Genomic DNA, 16,794 nt, shown 5'->3' on the forward strand with positions numbered 1-16,794 from the left:
TATATAAAATTGTACACAAAAATAAATGATAATACTGTTATAATATTTCTATAGATAAGGGAATGAGTGGCAGAGCAATTAAACAACTTGGCAGAGACACATATTGATAGGTGGCTGAGACCAAATTTTAATCTAGGTTAACCATATTACAAAGCCCAAGATCTTTACAAGATGTCATTCATTTTCTCTAGAAAATGCAACAAATGACCTATTAACAATGTTAAGCCAGTTGATGAAATCATCATAAGGATTTAAAACTGGGGATTGTCTGATGGTCAGAGAGGAAAAATGACAAGGAAAACAGAAAAGTGAGGGAAAATGAGAGTAAAAGAGAAGACATCTTGGCCAATTAAAATGGCCAGAGTAAATGTAAGAATTTGTAGTCATAGTCAATGGTTTTAATTAAATGGATCTGTTTAAAGAAATATTCATTTGGAGGGAAGTGGAAATAGCTAAGATGAGCAAATTCATACTGGTCCATTCCCTGAGCCACTCGTGATGCATAGATCATTCTAGTCCATCCTCTCCCTGACCTTCCATCAGGACCCAAACTTACTCTCCCATGAAAACCCGAAGACACGCAGTGCAGCCTCTGGGTTCTAACTATGCCCTGTTTGCCTTCCTGGGAAACCGCAGACTCCACCCACCTGTTCCATGCCCCAGCCCAGCCTGGAAAAAAAAATAGCCCCCTACCTCTGTCGTATTTGTTCCTAGTAATTTTATCAGATTAAAAATATGAAGAGTAAGCTGAAAGATAATGGTCAAAGAATTTGGAAGATGATGTTGAAAGCATCAGTAACACTAAGTGAGAATAGTGAGAAACAAATAGGAAAGAACACACAGGAGTGAAGTTATTACAAGTTGTAAATATGACTTCATTATTTTACCAGATTGCTTAGAACACTAAGGCAATAATATTAGTATCCAACTGGAGTCAATGGAAAGCATTAAGATACACAGGACACTATTTCCTTCAAAATACATATGTTTTTTCAAAACTTTAAAATTCTTGTCATGACTTATAAATTCTGATTTTCCTAATGAGCTCCAGTTTGAACATCACAACTCTAGAAGTATTACTATCTTTAATATATTACTTCTCCTGATTCTTTTTTTTTAAAAAGATTTTATTGCTAAAGTTACATTCATTCTTATAGTAGTATTAAAAAGCACAGACTTTCAGAGTGATGAAACTGTGAAAACACATTTCTACAACATTGTAGAAGTTTCTAACTTTGAACCTAATTCTTTTTCTATCACTCATGGTCAGCTTCAAACCTTAACTCATTATTATCAAGCCGTGTAATATTAAACAAGTATCTTAACTCATGTATGCTTTTTTCCCACTTTGAAGATTATTGCATTATTTACCAAACAAAATTAATGTGTCCTGGAGTTCCCTGGTGACTCAGTGGGTTAAGGATCCATCGCTGTCACTGCTGTGTCATGGGTTTGATCCCATGTAGGAACATCTACATGCTGAAGACACAACCAATAATAATAATATAATAATGTATCTTAAAATCATGGCACAATATCTGCCACATGGTGAATGTGATCTACATACACTATCGTCATCATCACTGGTATCATTTTTGTTGTCACTATTTCAGATTTTCTCCAACAGCAATCACGGATTTAGATGAAGGAGATCAGAGTGCTGGGGCCACATGCACCCTCTTGGGCTTCTCAGAATATCCTGACCTCCAGGTTCCCTTGTTTCTGGTGTTCCTCGCCATCTACACAGTCACCGTGACAGGGAATCTTGGCAGGATCACCATAATCAGGGTCAGTCCCAGTCTGCAAACTCCCATGTACTATTTTCTCAGCCACCTGTCACTTATTGACCTCTGTTATTCCCCCACAGTTACACCCAAACTGTTGAAGAACTTTGTTGTAGAAGTCAGAACTATCTCCTTCATCGGATGCATCATGCAATTCTTCATATTGTGCTTATTTGCAGTGGCAGAAACATTTATGTTAGCGGTGATGGCCTATGACCAATTTGTGGCAGTTCTTAAGCCTCTTATCCACACAGTGGTCATGTCTCCAAAGCTCTGTGCATCATTAGTGGCCAGACCCTACCCGTGGGGAATAGTCTCTCCCTTGATGTTCACCTTTTTCCTCCTGGCATTGTCCTTCTGTGGGTCTAACATCATAAATAATTATGTCTGTGAGCACTCTGTCATTGTGTCTGTCTCCTGCTCTGACCCCTCCATTAGCCAAGTGCTTTGTTTTGTCATCACCGTATTTAATGAGGGGATCAGCCTTGTAATTATCCTCACTACTTATATACACATTTTGTCACTATCCTAAAAATGCCTTCTGCTGGTGGGCACCAGAAAGCCTTCTCTACTTGTGCCTCCCATCTCACCACCATCACCCTTTTCCATGGGATGGTCCTATTCCTTTATTGTGTACCCAAATCTGAAAACTCATGGCTCATAGTCAAAGTGGGTTCTGCATTTTAGGCAGTGCTGATTCCCATGCTGAATCCTCTGATCTACAGCCTCAGAAACAAAGATGTGAAAGAGAGTGCCAGAAGTGAAAGAGAGTGCCAGGAAGTTAATGAATCACTTAATACAATGTTGTTGATGTTTTGTATTTCCAAAAGAAATGTGATCATTACATAGAACACTGTTCAATGCTTCTCGTAGAGACGGTGATTCCAATTACATAGTCAGCTTATGAGGTTTTTAATCATATAGTCATAAACCACTTTGTTGATCATTTGGTTTCTATTCAGTTCAATGTATAGTAAAAGAGCTGTAAACCAAATGTGAAATAACATAAATGTTGTGGGTGTATTGGTGTCCCCCCAAAATGTCCACATCCACCCAGAAGCTCAGAATGTGACTTTATTTAGAAACAGGATCTTGGCAGATGTAATTAAGGTAAGAATCAAGATAAGATGAAAGTGAACCCTAAATCCAATGCATGTGTCCTTAGACAGAAAAGGACATACAGAGGTACACAGGGATGAAGGGGTATGAAGATGCAGGCAGAGATTTCCCCTTTTCCAATACCCATCAGGGGGCTTCAGGGGCCGCTGGAATCTGAGAATGCAAGGAAGGGAGAGCCCTACCTGCCGCTAGAGTTCAGGCTTCCAATCTTGGGAACTGTGAGGTAATACATTTCCATTGTTTAAACCACCAAGTCTGTAGTCATTTCTTCCAGCAACACGAGGAGTCTTACTTAACAATAAATAACACCATAAAATCTTGACTCATACACTGGTGCAGTAAATCATTTTTTTTGAAAAATATTATTCCATTCCATGCAAGTAATCGGAATCTCAGGATTAGAGAGGAATTCTGAAAAGTTGTAGCTGACTCAGAGTGTGAATATGGGCCAATTAGCAATGAGAGCCTGGAGGGACCATCTCTAAAATGAGGCCAAGTTCTTTACTCCTTTCTTCCTGAGGCCTCCTGTGATTTTACCGTAATATAGGAAATGACGTTAAACAAAATGACCCTGACTTTCAAGGAAAAGTGTGGATTTTATATCTGGAAAGATTAACAGGGGGACTGGAACAAAAATGCACAAAAATGCACAATTACTAAATATGTGTTACTAATCCCACATATTTCACAGCCTGATGTGTCAAACTTGATACTGTAAATTTTATACTGTAAATTTTATTTACTAATACGATATCATAGTACAGTTCAAAAAATTTCTCTAATTATTGTTTTGCTTTCAAAGGTTAATCATTAGTTAACAACATGTTTTACTTGCATGGCATAGATTCATGTGCCAGACAAATATGGCAGGGTTACACTTATTTTAATTGAACTGTCCTCTAAATTGATTATTCATTTGTTGGTCTTAACCCACTAAGTGACTGAGTTAGAAAATAATTCAAAATGTCATCTGTGTTTATCTCTCACTGACCATAGTCTGTATCACAGAAGTTTCCTTATGATATGTACTGTATAGATGTGTGATATTGTGGTTCCACATCACCTTTGTGATTAAATAATAGCCACATCTCCAGAGCACATGTGTTGGTCTCAAATAAAACACTTAACTTCACCTTATACTATAAAGGTATGTCACCCTACCTTGTGAGTAGGTAGACAACTATAAAACATAAAGTAAACAGATATCTTACTTTTATTTTTTCTTAGTTATAAAGCAGGTTTCCCATGTGACTACCATAATATTCTGACCAGTTACTAAAGTACCCTATTGTCCATTTTACAGATAATGCTTCTCAAAGGCTGGTCTTCATTCTGGACAGTGAAATGAAAATTTTCAGTTTTAATTCCATCAGGAAGGATTGTATCTCTCTTTCTTCTTTTTTTGTCTTTTGTCTTTTTAGGGCCACACCTACAGAATATAGAGGTTCCCAAGCTAGAGATCTAATCAAAGATACAGCTGCCGGTCTACACTACAGCCATGACAACGTGGGATCCGAGCCATGTCTTCAACCTAGAGCAGAGCTCATGACAATGCTGGATTCTTGACCCACTGAGTGAGGCCAGGGATCAAACCTGCATCCTTATGTATACTAGTTGAGTTTGTTAACCACTGAGCCATGATGAGAACTCCTCACTCCCTCTCTCTCTTTTTTTTTTTTTCTAACAGCTGCACCTGTGGCCTATGGAAGTTCCCAGGCCAGGGGTCAAATCAGAGCGGCCGCTGCCAGCTTATGCCACAGCTACAACAACGCCAAATCTGAGACAAATCTGTGACCTACACCACAGCTCACAGCAATGCCAGATCCTTAACCCACTGAGCAAGGCCAGGGATCAAACCCGAATCCTCACAAACACTATGTCAGGTTCTTAATATGCTGAGCCACAGCAGGAACTCCCCGGGACTACATATTTCTTTGTGTGTGTGTGTGTTTGTGTGTGTGTGTAGTGTGTGTGTGTGTGTGTGTGTGTGTGTGTGTTTGTATGTGTGGTATTGGGATGCAAAATGTATAGACACTCCCTTTTCCAAAACACTTATGACAAAGTAATCATTGTCATCCATTTGCCTTCAGAAAGAATCACATTATTCCATACTTTGTGGCACATTGGCTTGCATATAGAGAAAACATGACTTCTCTCTGGACTTGGATTTGTGAATAAAAGAGGAAGAAAGTAATAAAAGACAACATAGAAAAAGGCAGAAAAAAAGTGCCTGAATCTATTCATTTATTTTTATTTGGCCAAATTACCAAAATTTCCATCAAACCAAGATACTCATTGGTTTTAAAGCCTTATTCCTCTTGCACACCATTGAGGTGTGCATGAAAACTCAGATATTGGTGCTGTGGTCCTTGATGGACCCAAAGAGTCTGCACTTCTAATAGACTTCCAAGTAAGTGATTCTGGTATTACATGATATTGGACCAGACTCTGAAAAGTAGGAATCTAAACAGACATTTTTACTTGGGGTAAAATTCAGCTGGTTTAGATGCATGTCGGATTGTATATGGAGTCATCAGAGGCCCCTTAATGTCAACTCCCCTTTTCCCCTTTCTTCCATAGGCAACAGTTTGACTAGTTATTAAACTGATTTAAGTTATGACTGAAATAAAATAATTTTAATCATGAAATTTTGATAATTTCACAAGCTTTATAACCAGCATGGTTCCTTAATGTGAAATATTTAAATTAGAGAAATAAAGCCTTCATAACCTTGGGTCTTAGTACACTCCCTTTTTAAATTTTCTTTAAAGTTTTTAAATCTTTGTAGAAGTTAGAAAGGCAAGAAACATATTCAAGCAGGGCTTTGTTGTATATTTTAAGAACATTGGCTTTTACTTTAAGGGAAATGGGGAAATACGTAGGATTTTAGAAGAGTGATATGATGTAGCCTAAATTTTAAAAGCAACATGTCTAATGTTGAGAACAAACTGTGAGAGCAGAAAAGGGATAGAAATCGGAAGCATGTTAAGTATATGTATATAGTGTACAAAAGATGATGAATTCTGCTTCTCTCTTTCCTCCTAAACCACACACAATCCTTACAAAAAAGTCTAAGTTTTAGCAGCACTGGTCTTAAATGCTTCCTGAACATTTGTAAGCCTCTGAAAGCTCACAGTTGTCCAATACCAGTTGTGTTCCATCCTCCTGGCTGGATACCACAGTTGGGTATAGACTGTTCCCTACACTCAGCCTCTTGATTGTATTGCGTGCTCTGAGTCCATCATAGTTAATATGTTTTGCATGAATATTTTGTTGCCCTTTTGTATCCTGTTCATTTTATCAAGATAATGTGTTTATTTTAGCCAATTTCAATGAATTAAGAAAGTTCACAGTCGTCATTTCCTAGCTTTCCTTTCGATCATTTTCCTAAAGGCACTTTCTACCTGGGAGCAACACAGAGTCCTCCCTACCTGTGTCATCCACCACCATCGTCCTTTCTCTTCATAGCATGCTCAACTCCAAATGCTCATTGGGAATTGTTCCAGGAGGGTCTGTGTTTTTACACTGTGCTAATCCCTATGCTAATCTCACTGATATATACCTTGAGATACTAAAGTGTGAACGGTCCTGTGAGGAAGTTAATAGGCTCCAAAATATTTTAGTGCTCAATCTAATATTTATAAATATTTCCTGTGAAATTATTTATGGGCCTATTCAAATGTCACCTTCCCATAAAATTCTTCCTAAAAACTATAATGAGAGAGTCAAATCTTGTCCATTTGATCCGACTTAACATTTTTTTCATAATAATCGATGATACGGTTAGGGCATGCAATGTTTTGTCTCTTGTTTGTTTCTCTCAGTAGAATATAAACTCTAATAAGAGTGGAAATTTCTTATATTATTATTATTGTACTTTATATCTCTACTGCTTAGAAAGTACCTAGAAAACACATTTGACCTTCAGTGGCTACTATCTGGATGAATAAAGGAAGAAAGGAAATATACATTTCAGATGAAACTGATAATATTCAGTATTATGTTTTGTTCACTTAGGTACGACTTTAGGTATTGTCTCCGCAATGAATACAGTTGTCACTTGAGATTCAAAAAGCTAAACAAATGCAAATAATACACTCAAATTGACTGTGATTATTTATGTGAATGCTTCTGCTAATCATTGAACTGTGGAAGATATTTCTAGTCTAATTTTAAGTGCTTAGCTGTAGTTGGATATCCTATAGCCACTTACCAATCTTGCAGTTGTTAGAACCATAAAAATTATGCTTCCACCATCAATGGTGTCTCTTATAATTAGGCTGAGAATAGTTTTAAAAAACTGGTCATGTTTAATTTAAAGATCCTTCCTTTTCAGATTTTAACACAGATTTCAGAAAAATTGAAGAGTTTATTCAGCAATATAGTTAATATTTCAGGCAACATTGGTTCATTGAATTATTTAGACTCAAGAATTCAAACCTTTAAGGCTGTAGGTATAATTGATAAATAATATCTGTGGATTAGATGGGCCCTGGTTCGCCATAATGGGAGAAAGTTGTGTATAGCTTTGATTAAGTACCAGAACACTTCTGGATCATTCCATATATTTCTGGCTAAATTTCTTTGGGGCACTGGCCAAGCAATAATTTTGCTTATTGGAAAGACTGAAATAATAATGTATCACCACCAGAATTCTTGAAGTATAGAACCTCAAAAATATTTAAGGTTCATAAATAATTATGCACAATTCACAAGAAAAAGTGTCTGAAATGTGTAAGTAGTCTGCAAAATATCTATGCAAAGCCCTCTGTAAAAAATAATTTCTATTAAGAAATCTTGGAGTTCCCTTTGTGGCTCAGGAGGTTAAGCAGTCAACATTATCCCTATAAAGATGCTGGTTTGATCCCTGGCCTCAATCAGTGGGTTAAGAATTTGGCATTGCCACAAGTTATGGCATAGATTACAGATGTGGCTCAGATCTGGTGTTGACATGGCTGTGGTGTGATTTGCAGCTATAGCTCCAATTCAACCTTTCGCCCAGGAACTTTCATATGCTGTGGGTGCATAAAAAGAGAGAGAGAAAAAAAAAGAATTCTTATAGGAGTTTCCACTGTGGTGCATTGGGTTAGGGATTCACCATTGTTTCTGTGGTGGTGTGGGTTTAATCCCTGGACCAGCACAGTAAGTTAAGGATCCAGTGTGGTTGTAGCTGTGCTGTAGGTATGGTTGTAGTTGAGGCTTGAATTCAATCCATGGCCCAGGAACTTCCACACACATCAGGTGCAGCCTTAAAAACAAAACAAATGAACAAAAAATTTTTATAAAAGATGGCCTCTCTTAAGACAATAAAGAAAATTTATTTGCAGTTTCGGAGTAGGCAAATACTCAAAAAGTGAAATAAATGTTACCACATTAAAATTAAAGCATATGTCATTGAAGAACATGGGGATATTAAAAAAGAGAAGCCTCAGAAGGAGAGAAAAAATGTGCAACATATTTGAAAGACTAAAGATCAACATCTAGGAGTTCCCACTGTGGCACAGTGGTCAACTAATCTGACTAGGAACCATAAGGTTGCGGGTTCAATCCCTGGCCTTGCTCAGTGGGTTAAGGATCTGGTGTTGCTGTGAGCTATGGTGTAGGTTGCAGACATGGCTCAGATCCTGCATTGCTGTGTCTCTGGTGTAGGCCAGTGACTACAGCTCCGATTCGACCCCTAGCCTGGGAACCTCCATATGCCACAGGAAGTGGCCTTAGAAAAGGCAAAAATACAAAAAAAAATCAATATCTATAATCAATATGTGCTAAATATCAATATTGCAATATCCATGACAAATTACTTGGGAAAGTCATTAAAGAAAGTGATAGTACTGGGAAAATAAAACAAATCATCTTCAGTTTTTCCTTGTGTATCCTCTAAATATTATTTTCTGTCTGTATCATGTTATGAGAAAAAGGGGGCAAATCACTGCTCTGGAGAAACTCAAACACATATGCACAAAAAGAGGTCTACAAAAGTTCTTAAAGGAGTTCCATTGTGGTGCAGTAGGTTAAGGATCCAACATTGTCCCTAAAGCAGCTTGGGTCACTGCTGTAGTATGGGTTTGATCCCTGGCCTAGTAACTTCCATATGCCTCAGGCATAGCCAAAAAAAAAAAAAAAAAAAAAAAAAAAAAAAAAGATTCCATTGTATATAGCTTATAATTAAAAAAAAGCAAATAGCAAAATAAATATTAAAAATAGTTACATTGAGCTGTACAAGTTAAAATTATATTAGAAAAAAAATACCAGTTAGTATAAATATTATTCAAAATCATTTAAACAGTTGAGAATTACAATGAAAGTGTTCCCTGATTGCCTAGTGGTTAAGGATTTGGCATTGCCATCACTGTGGCACAGGTTCAATTCTTAGCCTGGTAATTTCTGCATACTGAGGGAAAGGCCAAAAAAAAAAGTGCAATGAATACTACACACACACACACACACACACACACACACACACACATGTATATTGGTTATGAATATTCACTTAGGAACAAAATAAATGGTATCATTAAAATGAAAATCACCAAATTAAAGATGAAGTTAGCACTGAGGAGGGAGAGGGGTATGAAATATCTGGAGGTTATGAAAAGGTCTTTGATCTGTAATGTAGTTTCTAAAAAACAAGTACATGTTAATTTGTTTCAAGTCAACCTCTCAAGTACTTTATAGGGAAAAAAAATTCACAACAGAATGTTTCAGTGTTCTTTCATTCTGCCCCAAGGGAGATCATTAAACTGGAGCAAAATATCTTTTTCTAAGAAGCAATTACCTTTCAATGCTCAGGGAGCTTGGAGTCAGTAAAACAACCTGTCTTCAAATGTAGTTTGCTTGTTTACACCCATTATGACTGATTTCTCTGGTGTAAACCCAAAACTGTTTATGCTTTCATAAGGCAAGAAATTTCACATGTAGAAGGTTAGCAAGTTGCAAATCGTAAATGGTTCATATTTAAAGGTATATTGGTAGAGAATAAAAGAAACTCTAGAAAATTAAAATATAAAAAAGCTCTTTAACTGAGCTTATTCAGTATTCTGAAATTATCTCATTGAAAAATATTACGAAGTCTCAGCTAAAACAAGGGAGTCACCTTGATTTACAACATAATTACAATGTTCTTCTTTTTCCTAAAAGAGGTAACGTATTATTTCCAAAAAACATACAAATGACCAATATATACACGAAAACATACTCAACATCACTATTAGGAAACTGGAAATCAAACCCAAAATGAGATTATCATCTCATACCTGTTAGAATGCTTATTACCCAAAACACAAAAAAGATAGAAGAAATGCAAAAATGGCTTAGTTGCTAGTAAGGAAAAGACAGAATCCTGGTGCACTACGGATGAGAATGTAAATTTGTATAACCACTGTGGAAAATAGTATGGAAATTCCTTAAAAAGAAAAGGTAAATTAAAATGAAAATAGAACTACCATATGATCCAACAATCTCATTTCTGAGTATCTATCCAAGGGAAATGAAATTACATCTTTTTATTTTTTCTCCACTGTGCTTGCAACATATGGAAGTTCCTGGGCCAGGGATTGAACCCAAGACACATCTGTGACCTATACTGCAACTACAGAAATGTGAGATCTTTAACCCACTGCACCACAGCAGGAACACATTTTTTTAAAAATAATTATATCTTTTTTTTTTTTTTTTTTGATGGGCACACCTGTGGCATGTGCAAGTTCCCACTAGGTGTTGAAGCAGAGCTGCAGCTTCTGGCCTACCCCACAGCCACACCAATGTAGGATCCGAGCCATATCTGTGACCTATACCACAGGTCACAGCAACTCCAGATCCTTAACCCACTGAGCGAGGCCAGGGATTGAACCTGTGTCCTCATGGATCCTAGTCAGGTTCGTTACCACTGAGTCACAATGGGAATGCCTAAGTCACTATATCCTGAAGAGATATCTGCTCCTCCATACCTGGTGCAGAATTATTCACGATAGCCAAGACATGGAAACCACTTAAATATCCGTTAAAGAATGAATGGATAAAGAATTATATAAAGCTGGAAAAAGAGTGAAGAGCTAATCTATTCTCTTTATTCAGTGGGGCAGATGATACATATAGAAGACATAAAGATCAAATAAATAAGAATAGAAATACTAAATGATTGTAACACCAGGTCCTGAGAGAGGGGAAGTATTTCCTCTTAATTAGGAGCATTGCCTAGCACTTCATGGAGCTTAATGAAAGAAGATAAATAAATAAATACTGAATATACAAACATATAAATGCATACATACATACACACATACATAAAATGTCTTCACTGAGCAAAAGAAGAGGATTACTGTGATAGATTGAAGAAGGACCCCAAAGATACCCAGGCTTTAAACTCTGGAATCTGTGAATGTTACCTTTTAACCAAAAGGGACTTTACAGATATGATTACAGCTTTTGAGATAGAAATATTGTCCTGGATTATCTGACTGGATCCTAAATATGAGTGTCTCTATAAGAGGGAGAAAGGGGGAATTTGTTAGGGAAGAGGTAGAGATGTAACCATGGAAGCAAAGATTGGATGCTGCAGCCATAAGCCAAGGAATGCCAGCAGCCAGCAGAAGAAGCAAGGAATGGATGTCCTCTGGAACATCCAGAAGGAACCAGCTTTGCAGACTCCTTAAGGCCCATGAGACTCTTTTTGGACAACTTGCCTGCAAGACCTCAAGATGATAATTAATGTGGTATTTTAAACCACAGCATTTTTGGTAAATTTATTATTGTAGTGACAGGAAACAAATACAGTAATCTTTCTAAATAATGAAAACTAAAAGATGCATGATCAGAGACTAAATAAATATGACCAATTGACTAATCTCTTAGCCAAAGAGTTGGGACAAGAACATCACAAGAAAATCAGAAAACTTACTTAAAGGGAGGAGTATGTTCCTATTCAGTCCAGGACATTAGGAATCAGACTGACCTCTGTCTAGGAAAATCATGGGGAAAAAGGAAAATTGTTATTGTGAGGATGCCTCCAGAGTGTTTCCTTATTCCTATGATGGAATCGAGGTTACAGTGATACTCAAAGAAAGTAATTATGCTGTTTCACAACACTGGCCCTGGTAAGCCTAAATATTTCTCTTCACAGTGTTGATCAAAACTTTTCTTGAAATATAAAATAAATCCATATTTGAATACTATTCAAAACAGCCTGGAGCATGTTTCAAAAACTTATTTATCCCCTCGCAAAAATAAAAAAGAAAAAAAAAAGAAGACAGTTTTATAGAATTGACAAGGTAGTTTTGTGAGCTATATAGAAAGAGACATTTGTTTAGCTTACTAGATATTTTATACAAACTAAATGAAAGAGCAATGATGAGTTCAACCATGAGGAGGGAGAGGAACCCAGTGTAGTATTTTTCTCTGATTTCATTTGGACAGAAATCACCTACTTATGGAATCCCATTACACACAGAGTAGCTGACTGTTAATTGATTTGTGTTCTATTTATGATAACTCACACACAAAACACATCTCAACCAAATACTTTCTAGGAAAATAATCACATCAATGGGTACAGTGAGTGTAAAAAAAAATATTTTTTCATCCAAACTTCAGGAAAGTATATCTGAATCTTGTCATTTTTTGGTAAATGAGAAATAGATCCAGAACAGAATAGGTATTATACTATGTATTCAAGAAATAGACAAATCAAAATGCAAAGAAAATGATGTGAATCAGCTTCCAATTGTGAACCTCAATTTATACATATATATAAAATGTTGCCTTTCCTTAGGTTAGTTTTATTAATTCCAGAGGGCATTTCAGTTATGTGCAAACAAAGCCTAGTAGTCAACTGGAAGCGACTGTCACTCTGTGTAATTTTAAAGAAATTCCAGTCATTAAAATGGTAAAAGAGACCTGCCATTTGCTTTAATGACCTGTTTTGATGCTTGTGGGGAATAAATTGCCAGTGATCCTCCAGAGTTTGAGTCCCCAAGGGCTACAAAGGTCGATGTAAGAAATTTGGTGCTCCAGAAATACCCACTTTACAGAGAAACGGGGTGGGGGTGACCTGCTTCTCTGTAGCAGGTAAGTTTTCAGGCTGTTTATGAAGCAGTAAAAGGATTACATTCTTTATATGGTAACTAGGATCTTTTTTAACTTTTCTTTTTATGTTAATTCACTATAAATGCTCTCCAATCCTGAGTCCAATAATATTAAAGAAAGAAGTGAACAAACCATGCAGAGTTGGCCTCCTGACAAGTGGAAGCTATTTCACAAATAAGATAACCTCCTGGATGTAAGTATTTATACATATTGCTCTATATGCACCTTAATTTGATATATAAATTTTCACAAGAATGAGGACAATTATTAGTTTTTAATGGCTGCACTTGCAGCATATGGAAATTTCCAGGTCAGGGATTGAATCCAAGCCATACCAGCCACCCATGCTGCAGCTGTGGCAAAACAAATCCTTTAACCCACTGCACTGGGCCAGAAATTGAACCCATACCTCTTCAGGGACCTGAACCAGCTGTGGTCAGATTCTTAACCCAGTGTGCCCCAATTGGAACTCTGGGAACTAGTTAATTCTGAAGGAATTCTTACCTGATATGTCTTGTGGGCCTTAAGAGATATATATATACAATGGAAGATAATTCATAGTCTATAAATGTTAATGAAGTATACACTCCATTCAGAATTCAAAATGATTCCTTGTCCTTCTCAGCAGCTGAAATATTCCTTGAGAGAATTAGCCATCACCGAACAAAAGGTGCTAAAATGGGATTGCTATGTTCTGTTCTTAGATTTCTCTTCTAATTTACTTTATCCTTAGAAGAGAAACATATTGATTTGTGTATGCTGGCAGAATATACTAGCAATACATGTTGTTCTTTGCAGCCAGCATGTTATGTTTTTACTTAGACTCCTTCACTAGTTTATGCATTTATGTGCAAATGTTTTCTAACAGTTATGTGCATGTTATGTTACTAGCTAATGGGTGGATTTACACAGTATAATATGATAAGTATTTCATATGGAAATACCAATTGCAATGGGAGAGCAAAGGCATTTCAGAGACTCAGCTTGGTTTAGTATATCCTTAGCCGTTATGTGTATGAGGCATGCTCTGTGTGGAAGAAACTAGGGTTTAAGATGAATAATTCTTTCTCCTCATTTTCCTTAGTCCACTGTAGAATGTCATGACATGTTTTCCACTCATTTGTGTATATCTTCTCTTTGTCAGGAACAACTCTCTTCCCCCACCCCTTCTTTTCAAAGGCATTATGCTAATGGCTTCAAGAAACTTGAGTGTGGAGACAACCTTTGCCCTCTTGGGTTTCACAGATTTCCCAGAGCTTCAGATTCCCCTCTTCCTCGTGTTTCTGATCATGTACATTATCACCCTGGTAGGAAATCTTGGGATGATAGTAATCATCAAAATTAACCCCAAGTTTCACACCCCATGTACTTTGTCCTTAGTCACCTTTCTTTTGTTGATTTTTGTTACTCTTTCATTGTCACTCCCAAGCTCCTGAAGAACTTGGTCATGGCTGATAAAATCATCTTCCACTCTAGCTGCATGTCGCAGTACTTCCTGTCCTGAACTGCTGTGGTGACAGACAGTGTCCTTCTTGCTGGCAGTGATGGCCTATGACCGCTTTGTGGCCATCTGCAATCCCCTGCTTTATACAGTGGTCATGTCACAGAGGCTCTGTGCCCTGCTGGTGGCTGCGTCATATCTCTGGGGTATGTTTGGCCCCTTGGTACTCCTTTGCTATGCCCTCCAATTGAACTTTTCTGGGCATCACATAATCAACCACTTTTTCTGTGAATACTTGGCTCTCATTGCTGTGTCGAGCTCCAACATATGCATTCCTCACCTGCTACTCTTCGGCTTTGCCACCTTCAATGAGGTGAGTACACTGCTTATAATCCTCACTTCCTATGTCTTCATTTTTGTTACGGTCCTAAACATCCATTCTGTCAGTGGTCACCGCAAGGCCTTTTCCACCTGCGCCTCCCACCTGACCGCTATCACCATCTTCCACGGGACCATCCTTTCCCTGTACTGTGTGCCCAATTCCCAGAACTCTCGACAGACTGTCAAAGTGGCCTCTGTAACTTACACAGTGGTCAACCCCATGCTGAACCCTCTGATCTACAGCCTGAGGAATAAAGATGTGAAGGATGCCTTCCAGAAATTAATAGACACAAAAGTCTCTTTTCACTGATGTCAAGGGGTGTCTTAAATCTCCATGAAAAATAGGAGCAGAGCCTTCTATAACCCATAGCATATACTTGCATGAGGTTTTTATAGATATCTGTGATGTTAATATGTTTATTTGGTTAGTTCAAATCACTTGGTAATGCAAAGTAAATTCTGGGATTAATTTGACATGAGTTTGGTCATAAAGCATCTATTTCTTCAAATTCTCTAAAAGCAAACAAATAAAATATTACAAAGCAAAAGCAAAGATTCAATGTGGGGCACTGGTGATTGGATGATGTTAACTCATCATAGAAAAGGATTTTCTTTTTTGTTGCTGCCTATGACAATGACTCACTTGCCCTTAAAATTTCTTGTATTGCATCTCACTGAAGCATCGTGTAATTGTTGAGAGATAAGATGGATATGCTGTGTGATAAAAGTGAGGGGACACTTTTATTTATTTTCTGATACTTCATCCTTTGGGTTCTATGGATTCCATTGATGGACAGTCTTATACTTCAGTCAGCTTACATGAAGAAGTACAGAGGGCAAGGACACTTAGACCAATTGTGTAGGTGAGGACACAGAGGTTCAAGAAACTGATCTGAAAATGACTGACATGAGAGAGGAAGGCACTTCTGGTGATTCTAAATCTAGTGCTTTTTTACCATGGTACTTCTAGGTCACAAAAATATGTTTTGTCCTTCAGAACGGGCCATCATTTTTGTCATTTCAATACTCTTTGATATTATTGGATATTATTACTCAAAAGGCTTCAGTCTCAGTATTACTAGGTTTGGAAATCTCTACAGGCATTATCTAGTCTCCTTCATATGCATTAAAGCTGGTATGGATATAATATACATTATATCAGGAAATACTGAGGTCATATTTTAAAAGTTCTGTTCTAATGTTTATATGAATGACTGAATAAGCACAAATATCTGTTTACAAACCACCTAAAAATTAAAGCAAATTATATTACAAAGACTATCTGTATATAATTAAAATATTAAAACCCCATTATTAAAACAGTGTCATATTGGGACAAATCATTACCCATATAATAAAAGAATACAATTAGATCTTGCTTTATTTCACACATCAAAAGAGAGTTCTAAAAGTCACTTTAAAACTACATGAATATATATAAAACTTCTTGGCAAAATAGTAGAAAATGAAATAAAATTACAAATAACAAAGTGAGAAAAAGTTACCACTATGTCATATACAGCAGAGGAAGAAATGACAATCCTCTAGAAAAAGTTACCACTATTTCATATACAGCAGAGGAAGAAATGACAATCCTCTAGAAAAAGTTACAATAAGATATAATTTCACAGTCTATACAAAAGAAATACAAATAGACCGTAACGTGAAGAATTGTATAGCCTGACTCATAATAACTGAAACACAAATGACAACTTCTCTGAGCTCTTGTTTTATGCCTATCAGAATGTCCAAAGCCCTGTTAATGCAGCTGTGGGGAAATAGACATTTTTATACATTGGGGGCATGAAGGTAGCATGTTACATGGAATTTGAAGTAATAGCAATGATACATGTGCATTTATCCCTTTTCAAAGCATTTACAGATCAGTAGGTATGTTGTGTAAATGAAAATAGGAAGATTTCTATATATTGCTATGGCGTATCCTCTAGAACATAAGTGAATAAACACAAGATGTAGAAAAGATTTTAT

General features: G+C 36.9%; 2 pseudogenes; both read left to right on the forward strand.

Moving 5' to 3' along the window:
- Positions 1,546-2,633, forward strand: LOC110259468 (annotated as a pseudogene).
- On the forward strand, positions 14,168-15,115 carry LOC110256978 (annotated as a pseudogene).

Source organism: Sus scrofa, chromosome 1, assembly GCF_000003025.6.
Source record: "Sus scrofa isolate TJ Tabasco breed Duroc chromosome 1, Sscrofa11.1, whole genome shotgun sequence".
Classification (NCBI taxonomy): Eukaryota; Metazoa; Chordata; class Mammalia; order Artiodactyla; family Suidae; genus Sus; species Sus scrofa.